Genomic DNA, 17,630 nt, shown 5'->3' with positions numbered 1-17,630 from the left:
TTGTTAAATAGTGCTGGGTGATACACAACAGCAGGCCCATATTTACACTGAGAAGCAAAAGATGTTTGCTAGAGATGACCTTGATTTTTCATTTCCTTGGGGGCAAGTGCAAAACTCAAGGCAAACTTCTAGATAGGGTCCCCAGGAACTTTGTCCTTGAACTTAGTGGTGTTACTAGGAGTGAATAAAACACATTTCTTTGCTTATTGTAGATCTATATCTCAACCACTCCTGACCTGCAGCAAGTTCCTAGAGGAAGATGGGCTTCTTTCATGATTTAGAAAGGAGAGCCTGAGGCCTGCATAATATAATATTCCTGATTGATCCAAACTTATATTAAGATTTTAAGCATCTGGGAGTAGTACATGTGCATGTAAACAGAAGATGTTCTGCACATGTGCAGTGCTTCAGGCTTTCTCCTCTGCATGTCATATTGAACCTCTGGTATACACACAAGTGCACAGTTGTGAGACACATCTGTTGTAGATCTGAAAATTCTGGCCTCTAGCTCTTAAGGCTGTCTTTATATGAGGGGCTCAGGGAACAGGTCTATGGATTCTCTCCTCTGGCAGCATTTGGACATTTCATCACTGCTCTTAGCACAGCTCTCTTATGATACCAGAGACCACTCCACTGCTTGAAATGCACTATGAAAATAAGGGCAGCACTGCTGGGAAAGCACTCTGCCTGACTACTTAGGCTGCTGAGTTGGCTAGATATTTACAGTTCTCAACACAGTCACTCTTGTCAGGCTTCAGTTTTAGATCATTGGTTTTTTGATTTTACAGCTTCTTTAGGTAAAACACACCTGAAGAGTCTGCTTGACTTGGACAACTGTCTACAACACAGTTTACCAGCCTAGCCAGCCAGCTCAGAGCACAGTAAATTCATACTGCCCCTGGGTGCTTCCAGCCCAGGGAAACCTGGGCATGGGGCAATGATTTCAGCAGAAGAGAGCCTGCACCAGTATTATGGTTTAATCTGGCAGGCAGCTAAACACTACAAAGCTGTTCACTCATTCTTCCCCAAGTGGGATGGGAGAGAGAAACAGAAGATTTTGTGGGCTGAAATAAAGACAGTTTAGTATGACAGAACAGGAAGCGAAAATAAGAAGAGAATATTCAAAACAAGTGATGTATGATATCATTGATCATTGCCAACTGATGATCAGACAGTCACCAAGCAGTGAGCTGCCATCCCTTGCCCAACTTCCCACAGTTTTATTGTTCAGCATAACGTCCTATGGTATGGAATAGCCTTTTGGCCAGTTCAGGTCAGCTGTCCTGGCCATGCTTCCTCACAGCTTCTTACGCACTCTCAGTCCACTCACTGGCAGGACAGGGTAAGAAGCAGAAAAGGCCTTGATGCTGTTCAAGCCCTACTCAGCAACAAATAAAACTTCAGTGGGTTGTCAACATTGTTCTCATCTTAAATCCAAAACACAGCCCCGTACCAGCTACTGGGAAGAAAATTAACTCTATGTCAGCCAAAACCAGGAGAGCCTGCTCAGTTTATATCATTCAGGAAGTTAAAGACAAGCAGAAGACTCTGTCAACATGCAGTCACTTGCACTGGGAAATTACTGACTGCTTCAAGCATCCAAGGCTTACAGTGTTGACTAGGACTCATTTCACCTGTCTTAGCTTCTGCATAATTTCCTATTTTCTGCTTATGTAGACTGTAAACTACTCTGAGCAGAGAGTTTCTCCTACTGAAAGCATAACAGAGTATAAGATGAGGATTTTGGTTTCAGCCAAAGTATTTGAGCTTTAAAGTTACAAGGATGATGTAAGTTACAGAGTTACAGGCTACATGAACACACACATGTGTACAAGTGCATGAATATATAGATGTTTATGCATGCATAGATGCAGATTTGTACATACACGTATATTACATATTTTTTGACATGACATATGCACACAGTAAGAAATTTTACTTAGGTTTAGACCTTTAAATCTAGACTTATTACTTCTGACTCCCTTCATGAGCAAAGAGGAGAAATAAGAAGTGATTCAGCACTTTACTCCATCCAACAGCATTACACTATGGATTGTTTTATGCTAATACCATATTTCAAAAACTGAAGTAGTCTGGAGAGAGGAAGGATAGACTGCTATGAATTATATTCAGTTTGTAACAAAAACTGAAACAGTCTCAAGACTTTTCTGCATGATGTTGTACCTTTACTGAATCTGCTTGATTTCAAAATTTATCATGGCAGACTGTCACTAACACTATGTAGAGTGATTGATTCAGTGTTCGCACAAGAGGTAATAATTTCCCACGTGCTGGAGATAATAATGTAAAAATACTTTCTACATAAATAAAAAAGAGCTGTGTGCATTTGACTTCAAAGAGTAAAAAAACAGATGTTTTTCTTAGTTTCTTTATCAGTGTGTATGTATCATTAATGGAGCTTTGCTTAACAGCGTTGAGCACAAAGGATGTTTCTAAGAAGCTTTGAACTAGAGATTTCTGCTGGGAGGAATTCAAGGCTTGGAGAAGTGTCCTCAGGTGCAAAGAAGCTCTGAGGAAATCTGATTTGCAAAATGTGCATGGGGGAGTGAATGGGAGGGAGGAAGGGGAGAAAAATAACTTTGGGGATCAGGAAAAAGGATTATTTTAACTAATATTTCTGTCTAAAGGGACTCCTGTTCCACTTGCTAATACTGCCTTTAGTGGAAAGGATCCTGGCACATTTTCTTAGAAAGTAAAGCAAGCACGATTTGCACCAGAGAGATTTGTATGCACAGGAAAGGTAGATTTATTTCTGTGATACAAGTCACAGTATGGACATTCCCTTTCCAGTATTACAGTGCTTTCTTTGCTTAATATTTCCTTACAAGCTGTTATAAATTGCCCTGAAGAGTTACTCTCATGCTGGACCAGTGGCCCTCAGGAATCTAAGGGCAGTGGTTTACCATGTTGGCAGTCCCCAGCTCTCTGCTATGCCTCTCTGCTTGAGGTAAATGCACCTGTAGGAAACACAAAAAGCAGGGACAAGTTTGCACTAATTCACAGCACAGCACAGGAGATTTCATGAACAAATATTAAGAGGCCAGCTCAGGAAAGGGAAGAGGGTGCCAGGGCTGGAGAAGAGATGGCAATATCCTAAGACCTTGCATTGTGTGCTTGGTGAACACAGGAAAGAGCCTTAGCTCTTAGCAAATGCCAACACTGTACAGATGTGTCTATGGGGTTCTGCTTCCCAGCTTATCATATGTCCTGGGTACTTTAGTGGGCTGGCAGGCTCTTGGACACCCCTTCTTCCTCATAACTTAGTCCAGGTTCACCCAGCGAAGTGTCTTCTGTGGTCACTTAGGAAAAAGACCAGCTAGTACCCGTAAGAGGAGGAACAACCTGAAATCAGAGGAAAATCTCCATGTATGGGCAGATTAGCTTCATGATATAGCTCTCCTAATGTCTCCCTGAAAGCAGATATTATGGCACAGAGATGTAAGAAACAGCAAGGAGTGGTAGTTGGGACAATGAGAAGAAATGCTGTAGAGTGTGATGATCTGCATAGAAATACATACATTACAAACTGTGAAGCCCCCTTTGGCTCCTCAGGGCTATTAGTGATGTAAAGTGCTCATGACTTTGCTGTAGCAAATGATCCAAAGTAGATCAGACTTGCCAGACATAGCAGCTTTGAAACTCACTTCAATCTGCATTCCAGACTGCTAATTCCACTTGGAAAGTTTTACCATCTAAGACTAAGGATTAGAGTGGAAAAAAGTGGTTTAGCAGCTTCCATCTATCTGGACAGAATGAGATGTTGACCACCTGGAGTTCAGATCCCAAAGGGCAGGTTGCAGTGTTGCTGGGAGCAGGCCATAGGGTGCTGCAGAGGGCAGAGGTAGGGCAAGATACACAGCCTACTCTCTGTTGAGAACAACTGTGGTGATGTTTCAGACCAGCTGAGATCTGTAGGCAGGACAAAGTCTTAATTCAGATGGTTAAGAGGAAGATATAAATTAAAGAAATACTTACACATATTCACAAATAAGACCAAATGCAAAGGGAGCAAAGTGAAGGGCAGAGAAAGTCATAGACATCCAGAAACATAGCTCTGAGGAGACTGTTCAGCCCCAGGGATCGTGTTTCTTCATCAACCAAAATGTCAAGTATTTTAGTCAAAAAAATATGTACCAAGTTACCTAATATTTCTTTTGGGAAAGCAATTTTAAATGAGTTTTGAATTATCTCATGGCAACCAGAACTTTTTTATTGAAAACTAACAGAGAAATTTATCACTCTAATCTTTTCTAGATTCTTTGACCATGCATCCCTACTTTAAATTAAATTTAGCATTGATATAGCTGATTATTGCTTTACAAGCACCTCATTACAGCTTTGGCAAATGGATCTGAAACAGCTAATAGAGTTTGGTTCATTCCTTGTCTTTCTCTTTCCTCTTCTCTCTTCACCATCCGCCAAATCAGTAAACAGGATTTTCCGAGCTGGTTTATAAAACATTCCCTGCAAACACGGAGATATTTTCTATTCAGCTGTTCCACGTCAGTGCAGATTTGTTTCTTAGCATTGGGCAATGCTATTATAAAATAACACCTACCCCAATGATTAATGTTGAAGAAACTGCTGTCAAGAATGTGGGTGTTTCCTGAACCAATAAAACCTTCCATAAAGCCTGGTAAACTGTAGTTAACAGTTTTCTAGTACAAATGAGAAAACCAAGTAACTTCCCATTTGCTTTCATCATGAGTAAGGCCGGAGGCAGCAGTAGGTGAGTGGGCAGGCTGATTTGTGAGAGGTGAATTTGCACTCAATTCAGGGCTCACTTTCCTATTCACACTGGGAAGGTAGGTAAGGCAATACGGGAAACTGAAGTCCTCCCTCTTCTCCACTCCTTCTTCACTGTGAGGCAGCTTCCAGGCAGCCCTGAGGTCCATCCAGCTCCTGAAAAGGACTGCTGTATCTAGAGAGACTTCTACAGCTGCCTTCACACTTCTAGAAACCTGCCTTAGAGAACATCATGATGGTTTAACTCCCTCCATATGACTCTCCCACACACATACAGTTTTCTCCTGTTCTAATGAGGCCTCATCTGGAGTTCTGTGTCCAGTTCTGGGCTCCTCAGCTCAAGAGGGACAGAGAACTTCTGGAGAGAGTCCAGCACAGGGCCACCAAGATGATCAGGGGACTAGAACATCTTTCATATGAGAAATGGCTGTGGGAACTGGGGCTGTTTAGTCTGGAGAAGAGGAGACTGAGGGGAGATCTTATTAATATTTACAAATATCTAAAGGGTGGGTGTCAGGAAGTTGGGACATCCCTTTTTTCTATAGTAGATAGTAACAGGACAAGGGGTAATGGCATGAAGCTGGAACACAAAAAGTTCCATTTAAATATAAGAAAAACTATTTTACTGTTCAGGTGAGGGAGCCCTGACACAGGCTGCCCAGAGGGGTTGTGAAGTCTCCTTGCTTGGAGGCCTTCAAGACCCGCCTGGACACGTTCCTATGCGACCTGATCTAGATTGACCTGCTACTGCAGGGAGGTTGGACTGGATGATCTCTAAAAGTCCCTTCCAACCCTACCATTCTATGATTCTTAGTATATTCTACACCTTTAAGAGAGACAGCAGGGAACCTCATCTCAAAAGGATGGAGAGAAAAGAAAAAGGCAACTGAAATCTAAGTCCAATACATATGTGACATCTACCAAACACTCAGTTTTGCTGGTCTCAATTACAGTATATAAGTTCTGCTATTGTCAAAAGAAAGAAAGAGAGAATAGTAGCCTATTTTTCTAGATAGAATTAGCCTTGAGCTTAAATTACATAATAAAACAGTTTGAAACATAGGCTATGGTTGTGAAGCAAAAAATAGATTTGCTGGAGCAGTTTACAAAACCTCACACCACCAGGTTCATCCATGTCTAATTGAAACCTTTCCTCTGTCTCCAAGGGGGGGGAAATTACGTGTCCTAGAAGTGTCTTCCCACCCACTGCTTGGTAAGTGGATTGCCTTCCTGTCTCAGGCAGCTTTTGGATTATATCCACTGCCAAACAAAGTGTGTCTGGCACTCAAGCTTGACCATTTGTATGCTTCAAGTCATCTAAAGCTTTTCTCATCTGTTCTGTAACATCTGAAGATAGTCTTTCCTTCCTTTTGTACCATATGTCACACTGGAATCAAGATGCCAATGTAACAAAAACATTTTAACCAATGCTATATAAATGCCATTATGAGGAATTTCTAGTTTAGCAGCACCAGTCAATGATTGATTCACACATGGAGGGATTGATTTCACTGGAACTTAATGGACTAAGCCAGGAACAAAATTTTCATCCTTCATGGCAAGGATAGGAACATTCTCCTTTGTAAAAAAATAATTGTTTCTCCTTAAACAATTCCAGGCTTAGAGAAAAACTTCATTAAATTCACCAATATTATTCCTGCACTGGAAATATAAAGCAGCAGCTTTGAAAAATAAACTAATTGGAAGGTTCTCTCAGGGAAAGAAAACATCCTAATTTTTTTATTGTTAAAAGACCAGCTCTATTTATTTAAAATGTTTAATTAAACATACTCATTGAATACATTCAATGTGGTTTAATTTTCCTGTTCCTATCTATTCAAGGCTTGGTACAACTTATACACTCTCTTGACTATTTCTGTAAGCATTACCACAAGAGAATTAATGCCACAAATAAAACTACAAATTTAGGTTTTAGTTTGTAGCCTCCCATTCAGATAAAACAGACTTTGTACATAAAAATGAAGCAGGACAGGAAGCAAACATGAGATTATGGGGAAGGACAATGGAAAAGACTCAGCATAGTCCTCACAGTGGGACCCTGGAGCTGTGGCAATAGGCAGTAACGGAGGAATTGAAGTTTGAAGGAGGGAGGACTTGTAAAAAGCCTCAAAGCAGCATGTTTGAGTGTTCATGTGAGATATATTTCACAACTTTGGGAGCTTTTCTGCAAATAACTGCCTAAGAGAAAGCCAGCTTATAGTTTGTTATGAACAGCATTCTGCCTTGTTATTGCCCGGCAGGTAGTCCATAAAACAGCAGTTTGGTCATTTTGGGTTTTTTTGTTGTTGTTTCTAAGTCATCCATCACTGTTTTTAGTTTCACTGAGCCAACTTCTATCATCTCTACCTTGCTGTACTTTATTTCTCTCCCATCAGCTTTAAGTGGCCTAAATGCCACTTGGTGCAATGCACAGATAAATATTGAGCCCAACCTACCATGTGAGATGCAAGGACATTCTGGTCCAGCCCTATATCAGCCAGAGACACTGCAAGAGCTGGATCTTTTCCTGCTTTATGGCTGGCACTTGCCAGAATGGACAGCAACAAGTAGGTGCTGATGATTTACACCTGCCTCAGCCTTCTAATCTGCAATGAAGATGGAGGTCTTCATCTTTGGAGTGCCTGCCCAAGAAGGCCCAGATCTCCCTGAGAGACCTCTAGGTGTTACTACATGCACATAGCTGGGCATGCATCCCGACTCTTTCCTCTGGTCACAACCCAAAAAGGAGGAATCAGGCTTCAGGGTGGAGCCAGGCTCCTGAGAGAGTGCTGGAGGCAGACTTCCCAGAGCAACACAGTGCTCCAGATACTTTTCCTTCAGCCAGCCACGTGGAACAGCAAGAATGATCTTGCCTTGCCCATGGCATAAGAGAAATAAGGACGTCATTCTGTCTTGGTGTCACCATGGGGAAAGAGCAGGACACTCGTGTACCACCACAATACACACTTTCTATTCAGTAGGCAGCAGAAAGCCATAGTCTTGCCAGTGAGAAAGGATATCAGTGAGGTAAATGCAGTTTTGCAGCTAATGGATCATCAGGGGAGCTGCAGTGAGGTGTTTTTACCTCTGCTTTGCCTTTGATGAAATCACAGCTGGGAAAGCAATGTTCTCAATGATTCATAAGCTGCAGATATTGTGGAAATACAGATTTACTCCCATCACTCAAGTATTTATTAAGTTAATAAGTTCCTGAAGAAGGCAATATAATAACAATGGGAGTTTATCTTCCTGAGCTAGCTCTCTTAACTTCTAACAAAGATGTGGCTTTTCTGTTTATCTTCATTCCAGCTTCAAGTACTCACTCTAGTGAAAAAGAAATACTTCCTTACTAAGCTCACAGAAACCCAAGAAGGTGTACATAAGTATTCATCATGAACTGTGTTATCTTGGATATGGGTGAATTGAGTACCAATAGTATAAGCTAACATTCGGCCCAAACTCAAGTGATGCCAGAATAGCCTGGTCAGCTGAAAAGGACTTGAGGAAGGAGCAATGCCATCATTTATTTTCTGTTTCCTTCTGAAAAAAATGTGATTTTCAAGTTTCTCTTTTGTTTATCCAGACCCAGAGCTTTACGTACAGTTAAAACAGTATTTCAGTGATTTCACTTAGATACATGAGATTTGAGCTAATTTTATAAGCTTTCCTTTATATTTTGCCAAGATTGCTTTATTTTATTTGGTCTTTAATTTGGACAACGAGAATTTGTCTCAAGGCTGAACTGAGGAACTACATTTTAGGAGGTATGATCTCCCAGCTGTTGACTGGAGACCAATATTTCTCCATATTTCTGAAACCCAGGCTCTCAGGATTCAAGGAATCATCTACTCCTTGAATATCAACCCAATTACAATACATAGTTCATATTATTTTTATATTTTTTCAGTGTTTCCTGCTACTGTATTGCACAACCCATAATCCAGTTTAAAGTTCTCATTTCCCATTACTATGATGTTTTCTGTTTCAATATATCACTCCATCACTATACTGTGTTTCTGTCTTTGCCTTATTTTTATCTTCTTATTCCACCAGTAGAACAACGGTTAATTTATAATGAGCCCAGTGGTTATGTATTTGTCACAGCTCAGGGAGGAGTAAAAATAGGTTCTCCAAATATACCACTAGAGAAGGGAAAGGGAAGGAAAAGTACCATCACAATCAAAAAAAAAAGTTGTGTGAGCTTCATTTATAACTGCAGAGGCCTGTGTAAATATTTACCCACATGCTACCTATAAGCCAAATCATGTAGAGCACAGGACGCAATGATAAGGATGCAGCATGAGTTTCCTATCAGCTCCTTCTGATGGAAATCAGTTTAATCATTTGTCTTTCCTGGCTTTCTTACACTAACCTCAATCCCATTTACACTGAGATTTAAGGCAGTAACGTAGCTTATCACAGAACTGGATAGAGAAAGTGTCTGTGCAGCTCAGATCAGATGAGAGCATAATATTGTAGTGCCACTGACAGGAAGGTTTTCATCGGCAACAGCAGGGCTCAGTGCCTTGCTAAGCCTACATGGGCTTGCCAGCCCTCTCATGCGGCTACTAGCACCGTCCAAGGACAGACATCTCCCCTGAAGTGCTGCAGAGCAAATGGATGGACCATAAGCATACCTACACAAACACCCCTTCTCAACTCTACTGGAGCTCTACTCCAGCAGCTCACAGACCAACTCCTTTTCAACAGCTCTTGAGCCACATGAGCAAAAAATATATTCTGACAAATGGCTCACCCAAGATAAGGGAGAAAAAAGAACACTGTATGGTCTTACTATAGTGAAATGCCCTGAAACTAATCAAAACACATCAGAACTGAGAAGTATAAATGTGAGCTAGGTGGGTAAACTTGAAAAGAAAAATAGGATACTAAATGGTTTGGTGTTATTCAAAGTCTATGTTGAGATCTGTGTTTTGTAATGCACGTAGATGGCTTACACTTTATTGTTAATAATGGTAGTAATAGAGAGGTTCACATGAATGAAACAAGTGCATTTAAAGGTAAAACAATGAAATAGTACAGATATCAGGAAGATAATTAGTATTTCAGGACTTTCCTTGCCTTGTGAAATCTGATCCTTAAGACGACTGTATAAAGCTCTGGAAATCCCACTGTAGGCAGCAACAGGAGTGATGGACTCAATATTGCTCTACATTCCGTTTGCTTTTGTGAGTCTACTTTATGGATTCATGCAAGGAGTGGGATATAGTCACTGCCTCACCACCATATTTATAGACCTCCCCAGATACTCAGCGATTTGTGAGTGGCCACTGGTGAACATGTCAAGTCTCTTCTGCTTTCAAGTCATAAAGTCATAAATGTATAGTTCAAGAGCACTGCAATGACTTCTGCTTTATTGATCCATTTTTTAGATCTGTTTTATTAGTGCAATTTAATAGATTTGTGAGTGTGATTTGATTACAGCCTCTGGATGCTGCCATGCAGAGCTTTATTTTATCAAGCCGAGACACTGTAAGGTACACCAAGGAAACCAGGTGATCAATAGAGAATGATTTCTCATTAATATTGTTTTCCATTTGTGAGAGTTTTTTTTCTCTTTTGGAAGGGATAAAGAGAATTTTCAGTAGTTTTGGTTACATGAAAACTTTATTAATTTCAATCCATTTTTCTCAAATATTCTGAAACAATGATGACCCCATCAGTGTTTCTTTTTCTGTCTCAGATGCCTTTCTGTGAATCTCCTTTTGTCCATGTGCTCCCCTTGAGTTGGCAGAAACTCAATTCCTTCAGGACAGGAAAGGAAGAACAGGAAAGGAAGAACAGGCTGTCATTACTGGATGCAAATATAAGCATTCATTTCCTCACCCAGCGAAGTACCAAGCTGCTGCCAACTCACTCTACATTTTCCAGTATTTTGCAGTCTTCTTGAAACTTTTCATTACTTTCTTCACATCTTTTCATGACCCCTTACAAATTGTGACCACAGTTGGAAAAAGCATGATGCATGGTAAAAGTGAGAAAGAAAGGTGCACAGATATAAGCATGAAAGATGCTCATGGCTTGGCAGAAGAGAGCAAGTTCAAAGGCACAGGTGGCAGCACGAGTGAAAGGATTCACAGGTGCCAATAGCTCCCCTTGAAGAGTATCTGGGCACACAGCACACCACCAGGCAATGCTACAGTCGGATTTGCAGAACTAAAAGAAATAGTGTGACTATTTGCCAAGGAAAGGTTATACATTTACAGAGCAATGAGGAGGTCTACACTAAGTTTATAAAATGATGAGATTCATCAAGAAACTAACACCAGGAAAAGTGCATTAGAACAGCTCCTCAGTACACTGGAAAGCTGTACATGTCATCTACTCATCAGCCCGATTTTCTGCAGTTTCATTCTTTGGTCTTCTAACACAATACTGACCTAGAAATCGCATTAATAACTAAAAATCAAATATTAAATATATATTACTTTTTCACATGGTAAGACTTCTATAAAGTCACAATAACTTATTCTTGGCACAAGACATATTATACAGGTCAGTCTGTGAGCTGAAAATAAGCTATCTATTTGAGACTTTCTGTTTGCAGTGAGTGCCTTTTCACCTCACTATGTGGCAGTGTTTCTGACTCTGGTTTAGAATTTTATAGAGAACAGCATGGGCTCAAAGTCAAATAAAACAATGATTGCTTTGGTGTATTCCCATGTAAACAGTTCTTTTGTTAGAAGGCAGCTACTAAAACGTGACAATCTTTATCATACAAAAGTAAGCATATAGAAGAAAAGGAAAATATATATAGGCCAAGAAAAAGTAACCTCTTGCACCCAACGTTTTTCCTAACATTTTTACTAGAGAAAAAGAAGGATGGGACAGTCTCTGTCAACTTGAACCAGCTTTGGAACAGATGCATGTCATAACTGAAAGAAATGTTGCAAAGTTTTCCTAGTCTTGGACAAAGGGCGCTGATCCAGCAAAGACAGGATTCAGTAGGGAGGGAGTACTTGTTTTGCATGTCATCTCTTTACCATGGGAAACATGTTTTCTGAATTAGTAGGTAAGAGAGAACTTTTGCAGTATCTTTGAAGAAGTATACCTGGAGTTTCAGAATATTTGTCAAGACATTTTGTAATGCATGGCGCTGAAACTGAAGGCATAGCAAAAAAATTCTCCTAAGTTGCCATGTTTTCTGCTTCTTTTCTGTGCATTGTAATTGAGGTACTGTTCTTACAGGTGGCACTATGCCACCACCTCCTCTGTTTCTGATATAGTCTTGCATCTTGAACCTAGCTTGAGTATTTGGTTCCTAGATTGTTTTTTTATATTGTGGGGATTGTTAAAGGGAAAAAAAAATAAACACTGTAATTATGAGGTTTTCCAGATGGAGTAATCAGAGTTCCAAAACTATATACTAAAAGAAAGGAGAAGTTGTCCAAATGTCAGTGATTGCAACAATAGATCACGCCTTGTAGAAGTGTTTAAGATTTAAAATGAGCTTTTAGAAATTGAAGCTTTCAGTGCTGACTGTACTATAATGTCCAGAATGCCTTGTAATACTTGAGAGTAAAAGCAACAAAATATCTTTTTATTTTTCATCCCCAAATCATTAACTTACTTACACTAGGACTGAGGGTTATTATCTCCATTTAATATATAATGAACCTGTGATAACGACAGGCTATGTGCATCACTGAAGGGTACAGAGCAGTCAATGAGAAAGTCAGAACTACTGATATCTGGGTATCTATGCTGCAACTCCTACAATGTCTGTTTGCCACTGACCAGTTTTTGTTCTTCACCAGAGATTCTGTTTTTGAGCAGGCAGTCCACAGGCAAAATGATTTGGCAGCATGAAACATTGCTTGCTTATCTGTGTATGCTGAATAAGAATACAAGTGTATATGATATGAACAAGTAGAGATACATCAATACATAGATTAAAATGAATAATGTGATCACAAATTGAGTTTCTATTTGCTTGATGAAATATTGGCTGATCCTCTTTGTGAAATCAATGTAGGGTATCATAGATTAAATCATTGCTTGCTTCTTATTTATTTTGAATTCTTACCAATGACCTAGAATTGGGCCTTGAAGCTTCAGCCCCTGTGAGCTGATTGCTAGATCATGGCGACTCTTGTGTTGAAACAGCTGAGCCAGTAGCATGCCAGCAGAAGCTACAGTGGTGATGCTTTAATGGCAAAGTGTTTCTTGGGGGAGGAAACAGGGCACATCTGTGATTATTCTGTGGCCATAAGAAAGGACACTGCACAAACACTAGGAATCTGGGTGCCAAGTTTCCCATTAACATGAATGCTGAAACCCACATCCATTAGGTGCAAGAGGTCTTCAGCAGCTTTGACCATCTACAGTGGTGTAGCATAGCTAAGGCAAGGAAAGGTTACTTGGGCAAGTGTAGGTCACAGCAGAGGAATAACTTTGAGTTATTGGAAAAACAATGTCACTATGGAAATCATCTGCCATTTTCCATAATTTCCTCTGCAGCTGAAGCTGGACTGCCCTCAGCTGAAGGTACCAGGTTTATGGGTTGGCATGCACAGGCCACAGGAACTGGCAGGGAGAAGGAGTAAAAGGAACGTGACTAGAAACAAGGCAAGGGGAAAAAGACCAATCAAGATGTAAGAGAATGTGATGCAACAAAGAAGTAAACAACCTGGTAAGAAGAAGAGAGTATGAAGCAGAGAGTCAAAAATGGAAGAAGAGATGTGCCAGTCTAACAGCTTCCCAAGGGAGTGGTTCTGCCTCCCAGACCTTCACTTTAGATAGCACTTCTTCCTCCTTTCCACCCACTCTGGCACTTAGCATTGTCTCAGTGAGGCAATTCAGCTCACTAAACCATAGCAAAACAGCCTTTCTTCTTCCTCAGCTTTTTTTTTCCCCTTATTCTCTTTCTCTTTTTTTCCTCCCCCAGCTAAGTCTTAGCTGGACCACCAGGCTGAGACAGGGCAAGATGATTTCACAGGACCTGAATTTAACAGGCAGTGAATGCAGAACTGCAGTCTTCCTGAACACCAGGATCAATTCAGTCCTCTCCCAAAACTTTGCCTTGAGTACGCCATCCCATCTACAGGCAGTTGCAGGCTGTTTGCCTGCACATTGAATGTGTACTGAATTTTCATCCCGACTGAGGGAGGAAGGGTAGATGGTTGCTGGCTTGAAGACTGAGAGAAGTTCTTAAGGAGGCAATATTGTGTTCAATAGATCTTGTTTTATTAAATCTCATGATTCAGAGGGTCTGAATCAACCTGTTTGTTTGTTGCTGCCATTGCTGTGAGTCAGGGTGCCTAAAGAAAATTCAATCACAGACTGAGATTTTATTTAATCCTTTAAATCAGATCATGCTTGAGCAGAAAGTTATTTAACAAAAGAAAGCTGGTTAGTAAAAAGTGCTGTTGCATCATATGTGGATATATCCCTTGTGCTGTTATTACAAGATTGTCTTCAGGTTGTGACCTCAAAACATTTTAATCTCATTCTTCCAGCTTTAACTAGCTATTGCAAATACAGGTCCATACTTCTAGTACACATAAAAGCATGTTCCAGCTTTTATTAGGTTACAACAAATTCTAGTGTTGCAAGGACTCATACACCAAAATCACAAACAAAAAAATCTGTATTAAATGTATCCGTAACTGCTCTGTCTTTCAAGTACTAAGATGCTGAATTCAGAAGAGGGCTGAATAACCAGCTTGATCTCAAGAAAAATCTTTTTACAGAGAGACCAGTAAGCAAAACAGATCTAAATTCTTCAAAGAATAGGTTAGAGAAGATCTTGCAATGATACATGATTGACTGCATGGGGAAGAGATTTCTGATCTACTGTCCTTTGTGCCTGCAGTAGTAAAAAGATTCAGCAGCCAGAAGTTAAAGCTAGGGAATGGCTGTCAGTCTCTCCCTCTGCCACAGCATCCCACATGCATCAGTGTGTGGACTGCATTTGCAGGAGTCCCCATTGTACCATACTCAGAGCACCATAGAGTGTCTGCAAACATGGAAGGGTAACCTCAGGAACATCTAATTCATAGAGGGTGCAAGCAACTCCTAAATCCTGGATGATCCCAGCTTTGGAGTATCACTTCTAGGGCACTGAAAGACCCCATACACATCCCCAGGGAATGATGGCATGGATGTTCTCACATATTTTCATGCTATACTTGACAAAAATTACATAGTTCCCTATTTCACCATATGTGAATGTTCCTGTCAGCCTGCTTCCCTAGTCTCGTAACTGTCACTGTCAATCCTCCCCTTGTCTGGGAAGAAAAACTAAATTGAAACTAATGAAAGAAAAAACATTCTTTCTTTGGTATTGCATATTGCTCATGAGTCTTATGAGAAAACAAGAGATACTTGAACTGATATCGTCAAGTGCCTCGTATAAGAGAGAGCATTTTTAAAAACACTTTTCGTGTGGTTCTTAGCAGCACTTCATATGCAAAGAGCTTGAGCTGACCCTCAACCCCGTTACTGCGGAAAGGAAAAGATATTTTCACTCTCAGAGGCTTTAAGATCTCCCTGAAGAAAGGATCATTTTTGCCTGGAGCAATTGTACATCATCCAGCATAACAGAAGCACATTTTGAGACAACTTCAGCAGTGATATAACATAACCATATTTCAAAGTGAATGAGCTAGCCCTGCCAGAGTAGCATTCATTTGCACATTAGTTTTCCCCCCAGGAGTCTACAGAGAATTGGAGCTGTAAAGGTTTCTGCTGATTGCAAGCATATTTTAGTTTCTTCTCAACAGAAAAGAAAAAAAAGAAAAAAGAAAAAGAAAAAGTGAAGCATCCTACCAGTAGAACCTCCATTTCATAAACCCAGTCTGATTCAGAGAAGTAACCTGATTAATGCAAAGTATAAGACTATACACAACAGACTCTGATTTTGAGTTAGAATTTGATGCAGGAAATGTTTCTGCAACTCTGGCACTCCTCAGCTAAGACATTTCTTTTTTTCTTCTTTCAAGGGTTCATATCAACTCAATGCTGTGGAGACAGTAGCCATTAGCCCAGAATCTGCAGATGCCCAGCACCTAGTTTGACCAGCAGCTGAACTAGAAGGGCTGACCAGGTTGTTTGATATCCATGGAGCTAAGCAAAAAAAAACCCTTTTCTTATTCTGTCAATTTAGATGTGCAAAATAGATACTACAGCTACTTCTTTTTTAAAGATGGGGTCTCCACTGTGAATCTGGAACCCACAGTTTACTCTTCACATCACCAGTATAAGGTATGGAGAGCAATAGAGGTTACAGATCCAGAAGACTCCTTTTCTGTGTAGTTAAGGATATGAGCTAGGCAGCTGGAAATAGTAGGTATTGATGTCCCTCTGAAATCACATTCCTTATTACTTTGAAACTTACACTTTTAACTCTGATACACTTTCTCTGTTTATTTTTAATGTATCAAATGTGATAAATTAGTATTTTTAACTTATTGCCTCGTAGTATCGTTTCCCAGGGAAGGCTTTTAATGTTCCTCCCAGCAAAGAAAAAAGTGAACTTTTGAACCAGTGCTTCACATTCCTCAGAGTACTAACAATAAAACTACACATTCATGTTGCTCCTTGAAGATTACTACAGACAAGTTGTGTTGCAGTGACCCATCTAGAGTAATCACAAGGACTCACGTGGTGTTTCTGTGGTCTCTCTAGTGCCAACAATAACTGCAAAATTCTGTGTGCTACCACTACTGAAGTCTCAATAATATTAAAAAAAAAACCTTTGAAACATTAGAAAACTTAAAGCTTCTTCATGTGCAAAGTTTTTTTTTTTTATTACTGTAAATGAACCAGAATTAAGGGTAGAGTTCTGGGGCACCACTGCCAGGGGAGACAAGAACGCCATGCTGCTTTATTCTGTACCATGGACACAACATCCATGTGTACCTGGAAAATTAACAGGTTGAGTAGGTGGGATTTTATAGGATGCCTTAATTCTTTCTCTCTGTATTCTTGGTTTATTTAAAAACATGACCTTCAACTTGAAGATATGGCCTTTACGTAAAGCCAACAAAAACTTGTTAACAATTGTATAATTCAAAACAGCAAACTTCATGACTTCTACCTATTAAAAAAATACAATTGAGAAATTGTATGGAGCCACTGGCACATGGACAGGAAACAAATTAATGACAGTCATTCATTTCTGATGAAAGAACCAAATATGGAAAAATGCTTACCTGAACATGTAATGAGCTGCTTAATGAACTAGATCATAGACTGATTTATTCTGTAGAACAGAAACTTCAGTCCAACATTTGGACATTCATAATTTAACCCCAGATGGCAACTAATCCCCTACACAGCCACTCACTCATACTCCTCCCGTGGGATGAGTGAGAGAATCAGAATGGCAAAAGTGAGAAAACTCATGGGCTGAAACAAAGACAGTTTAATACGTAAAGTAAATCCACATGTGCAAGCAAAAAAAATAAGGAGTTCACTCACTACTTCTGTGGGCAGGCAGGTGCTCAGCCATTCCCAGGAACGCAGGGCTCCATCACACATAACAGTGGCTTAGGAAGATAAACATCACCACTCTGAACATTCCCCCCTTTCTTCTTCTCCCAGCTTTATATGCTGAGCATGACATTATTTAGTCAATTGGGGCCAGCTGTCCCAGCTGTCTCCTCCCAACTCCTTGTGTACCCCCAGCTCACTCACTGGTTTTGTGGGGTGGGGTGGACTGAGGAGAAGAACTCTGTAGAACTCCTTGTTCTACTCCTGAAGAACTCCTTGACTCTGTGCAAGCACTACTCAGCAATAGCAAAAACATATCTGAATTAGTAACACTGTTTCCAGAACAAATCCAAAACATATCCCCTGTACCGGCTATTAAGAAGAAAATTAACTCTACAACAGCTAAA

General features: G+C 40.2%; 1 long non-coding RNA gene across 1 annotated transcript in view; it reads right to left on the bottom strand.

Annotated features, from left to right (window-relative positions):
- Positions 1–17,314, bottom strand: part of LOC133625005 (uncharacterized) — a 163,447-nt gene extending 146,133 nt beyond the window's left edge. The window contains exon 1 of the long non-coding RNA XR_009818304.1: positions 17,212–17,314. This is a non-coding gene — a long non-coding RNA (uncharacterized LOC133625005). The remainder of the gene's footprint in view (positions 1–17,211) is intronic.
- Between the last annotated feature and the right edge of the window lie 316 nt (positions 17,315–17,630).

Source organism: Colius striatus, chromosome 1 (genome assembly GCF_028858725.1).
Source record: "Colius striatus isolate bColStr4 chromosome 1, bColStr4.1.hap1, whole genome shotgun sequence".
NCBI lineage: Eukaryota > Metazoa > Chordata > Aves > Coliiformes > Coliidae > Colius > Colius striatus.
Note: the sequence above shows the minus strand (reverse complement) of the source record. Positions and strands in the feature narration are given on the sequence as shown.